Source organism: Pundamilia nyererei, unplaced genomic scaffold, assembly GCF_000239375.1.
Source record: "Pundamilia nyererei isolate P.nyererei 1_Seehausen unplaced genomic scaffold, PunNye1.0 scaffold00009, whole genome shotgun sequence".
NCBI lineage: Eukaryota > Metazoa > Chordata > Actinopteri > Cichliformes > Cichlidae > Pundamilia > Pundamilia nyererei.
The window spans coordinates 2,211,609-2,216,329 of NW_005187410.1; the positions used below are offsets into that span (position 1 = coordinate 2,211,609).

At 39.3% G+C, this 4,721-nt stretch overlaps 1 long non-coding RNA gene across 1 annotated transcript; it reads right to left on the bottom strand.

The window, feature by feature from the left end:
* Positions 1 to 10: 10 nt before the first annotated feature.
* LOC102201372 (uncharacterized) lies at positions 11 to 4,417 on the bottom strand. The gene is made up of 7 exons (XR_001290236.1): positions 4,108 to 4,417; positions 2,589 to 2,654; positions 1,909 to 2,046; positions 1,462 to 1,555; positions 1,172 to 1,297; positions 354 to 509; positions 11 to 101 (listed from the first exon to the last, which is right to left on the bottom strand). It is a non-coding gene; the product is annotated as an uncharacterized LOC102201372 (long non-coding RNA).
* Between the last annotated feature and the right edge of the window lie 304 nt (positions 4,418 to 4,721).

Below are 4,721 nucleotides of genomic sequence, written 5' to 3' on the forward strand. Positions count from 1 at the left end.
AAGCTTCACTTACGGTCTGTGTGGCCGACAAAACTTTAAAGTCCCATCTGAAAATGTCCCATTGCTGCAGTCAGAGCACTCAGTGTCTCTGAAGGCTGTTCCTGCACAAACATGATGTTTACACCATTTTCAGCATGTACATCATGAAGGATCAGTGAGTGACTGTGACATTGGAGTAATTACACGTGCCAGGTGACTCCACCTTTAATTCTGATTTAAAATTGTTTAAAAATACATATATGATCCTTCTAAGCTTTACTATAAAGTTAATAACACCTCATTCAGAAACCACTGCAAGTAACAAACAGATTATTTCATCCAGGTTATTTACACTACAAGCATAAGAAACCAACCTGTTTGGCTGATGTATTCTCCTGGTTGACATTGCCTGTGTTTGTGTGCTGCCATGCAGCTACCAGCTGCGACGTCAACACAGTAGAATCCATCCTCTGGTTTACAAACTGTATCTAATGTTGATGTGCATGTCCTGTTCTCCTTCAGACCAAAACCTGTGAGCATGTAGAGAGGACACATGTTAGAGAGACAAGGCCGCGATGGTTTCTACACGTGCAGGGAGGGATAGGGAATATACACTGGACATGGGATGTTGAAGATGGAGGTTTCAGGTAGGAGGAGGAAAAGAAGAGCATAGACAAGATTCATGGATGTGGTGAAGAAAGAGATGGAGAGATGGTGTGAGAGAAGAGGATGCTAGGGATTGGTGAAGAATGAGCCAGAGGGGTCACTGCTGTAGTGACATTATGATGTCATTCATCAAAAGTTACTTAAAATTATTTTGATTGATTTACTAAAATTTTGTAATAATTGACAGATTGAATGATTTGACATGTTAATTAAAATAATACATTTATAGAAAACGTTAATGAAATGATGCTTCATTTTATTTAGATGGAAATCTAAAGGTTAAGTGGAGGCAACATCATATCGCAGAGCGTGAGAGCTGATCATGAGCTCATGTGGAATATCTTGAGGCATAATTACTTAATCAGTTAATGTGTTAAACATGTCGCCAGTTTGTCACATTCATTTACATGCAGTCATACATGTTTTAAATCAATGTCAAACCATCTTTAACTGTATTAATTCTTACATCACATTAACAGCAGAACATGCAGTAACAACTTCCCTAGTTTCATAAATAAAAACCTACTTAGGTCACAGATTGTGCAGTGAGTGCATTGTTTGAGTCCACTGGGCTTATCCATGTGGGTTCCATCCTCGCAGGCCACACAGGAAGTGTGTACAGTCTCTGTGCAATCTGTCTTGACTCGATTTCCTGTTATAATAAAAGAACGGCAGACTATTTTCAATGCATATTGTTTTTACTCATATAAACTGTGAAATCTTTAGAGTTATAAAGGTATGAAGTTGAACTTTTACATACAGAGAGACAGTAAAGAGTAAAGTAAAATCAGCCTCTAACATTCAGCTGGATCTTACCTGCAGGACACTTTTGACAGCATAGGTCTTGTGCTTGATACATTGTTGAAGAACACGAGAGAGTGAGGACACTGAAGACTTGCATCATGATTAACTGAAAACAAAGAAAAAGGAATACATTTAAAAGTAGAAGCACGCTTCAAACTAAGAACTAACAGAGAGGAGCAGGAGGTGGAAAAGAAGAAAGATATGAAATGAAATGCACAACAACCTGAAAATGAGAGCCGATCAGTGAAGAAGGAAGATAGTGAGGATTATGATATCAATTTAAAGGAAAAGTAGACAGTATGGGAAATTACATCATCAAGGTGAATTAAACACATGCAGAAGTGATTCAGAAAATACTGAGTGGGTTAAATAGTTGCAGACAAGGAAAAATATTAAGTATGAATTAGTTACATTAAAAAAAAAGAAGCTTTTTGTAAGTTTGTATGAAAAATATTTTACCAGCAACACTGCAGCTGTCAAAGAATTTCCTCTTGAAGTCATTTTATACAGCAGAATGAAGACTTTCCTGAACTGAAGACCGTCTCACTGAGATTTGCAAGGAGATGAGCTGTATGAGCTAAAACAGCAGGAGAACATCTGAAAAAAAAATGTAAGTGAGCAGCAGGAAACCTGGTTCATGCAGATATTAAAACCTTACGGTACAGGTTAAAAAGCAGTATCTTGTTGTTTGTTTATTATAATTAACCTCCTAAGACCTGATCTCTTTCATGGCATGCATTTTTAATTTCTCTTTGCTATTTGGGCTGAATGGGACCCGATGGATGTAAAAACAAAGAATTATCTTTTTACCTGGTTTTGCCTACAAGGGCCTCATATGCACATATGAGGATATTCGTTTTTAATTTTAAAAACAAATGTCAGTGGATATCAGTGGATATCAGGCCCTTGTAGAGCAACATTTAGTATTGTGGTCTAGACAACCCAAAATGTGATGTCCACATATGTGGATGCCAGGTTCTAGGAGGTTAAAGAAAAAAAATATTTAAAGGAACAACATATTGGGGTGAGTGAGCATAAAGTAAAGTTGTAGCATAAAGAACAAGAGGACATAAAATAAAATTGTTGTTTCGGGTTCCCTGGTCCGTATTACTGGAAGCGGGTTTACGGCAGGAACCTACCTGCAGATGTTCTTTGACAAAGTCTTCACTTCCTGTTGCACCTGCAGCTTGTTTAAGGTGTACAGCCTGTAAGAACAGAGACAGTGACGACCATATATTGTGGATTCACTACAAAATCTATAGGATACATCTTTCCAACACTGACAGGCAGCTGTCAGGTTGTCAGCAAGTTCCTCTGCATGAAAGCATTTACCATAAGCATTCAACTTTCTTGGTCCATGAGATTAAAGTGAGGGCTCAGCTCTTTATTTACCTGATGATGGAATGCTTTCACTCATTACATACAGATGTGCTTGAATCAGCTCACTTAATTGAACTAATTTTAATCAACTCTTAAGGAAGTCAAAACTCAGAGTTAGTCATCTCAGATTTCATCATTTCAGAACAGGACCCTGTTGTTTGACTCATATAATATGCAGAGACCACTGAAGAACTACAGTTTTATGGAAAATTGTTCAAAGGAATGATTTTGACTTTATTACAGCTAGCATATTAAAGTCGCCGCCCTCTTTCAGCTGCTCCCTTTCCAGTCCCTTGCATCCTCCTCTGACACACCAACCCTCCGCATGTCCTCCTGCTACATCCATGAATCTTCTCTGAGGTCTGCCTCTTCTCCTCCTCCCTGGCAGTTTTATATTCGACATCCTTTGTTCAGTACATCTAGTTTCTCTCCTTTGCAAATATCCTCAGCTCTGCCTCTCTAACTTTGTCTTTCAAAGCGGACCCTCTGATGTACTCTTTCCTCCCTCCTAATAACAATATTAACATCTTCAACTCTCCAGCTCAGTCTCCTGTCATTTTGTCAGTACCACCATCTCCAAACCATACATTATAGCAGGTCTCACTACCATTTTGTATACCTTCCTTATCACTCTCACTCTCAACAGCACCCATGGGACGAATGAAGTTAGGTGAATCTGAATCTTTTGCTATTATCTTTCTGTCACAAATCCCCCTAACACTCATCTCCAACCTGCCTGCACCGACTTCATCACTTTTCTTGTGCACTGTACATTGCTTTGGATATTTGACTCCAGGTAATTAAACTCATCTACCTTCACTATCTCTATGCTCACTTTCCCACCTTCCTCACCTGTCATTCTCGCACATATTCTGTCTCCAGAGAATACCCCCACCTCTCCAGGCTCGCTTCCACCTTCTCCCTACTCTCAGTACACATACTTCTCTTCTCTTGGCACCCATCATATACTTTCTCTAGATCCACGAAGACACAGTGCAATTAACTTCCCCTTGGTCATCAATACCAAACTATTAAATCTAATAATTATATCCGACAAAGTTTTTGCAGAGATCAGTTTGGTTTAGATAAAAGTCTGTATTGTTTCTTGTTACAAAGCATTGCTTGAACAGGACTTTGGTTACTGTTTTATTCACCGTTCACTTTCTACGGACCTGCTTTCTCCACTATGGTCCGCAGCCGCATTACAAACAGCCGAATAGCTGCTTCGTTTAACAGCCTGTAACCAAACATTCTGTAGAAGTGATCTAAGGAACTTACCGTCAGCGGTATAAGACGAAGTTCGGAGAGTCTCCGTCACAGCGCACCGTAGGCTGAATAGTTCAAGACGCATTGGAAAGTAAACATCTGCCGTTTCTTGAAAATTAAGCGTTCAAAAACAACGGCTAAGCTTCAGGGAGAAAGCGAAAGTGCGCAGAACATACAGAAGAGAACAAACGCGCAGTCCGTCATGACATTATATGGCCGGTTTCTTATGGAGGAGTGTCGAGTTGGGAGCGGTCGGTGGGTAATAGTGCCAGAGGCAAGGTACACCTTGGGCAAGCTGCTTGTTTCATGACCCAAACAATTATTCACACTCACATTCACATCTATGGGCAATTGAAAATTTTGGGTCCAATTGTAATTGATTAACGCCACATTTGATTGAATGTTTAAGGATATGTTTATTTAATTCATTATGGGACTCGTAGACCTCCATATTTTCCTACTGTACTTTCATTTTTATATGACCTCTGTGAGGTAAAAGTGGCTGTCATACACTATGATGAGTTGGAGCAGACTAATTCTGAGAGTCTTAGTGAACTTTAAATGAGCTTTAACTCTTTAAAATCTCTTCACAGAGCAAACAGATGCTTTTCTCATATATATTGGTA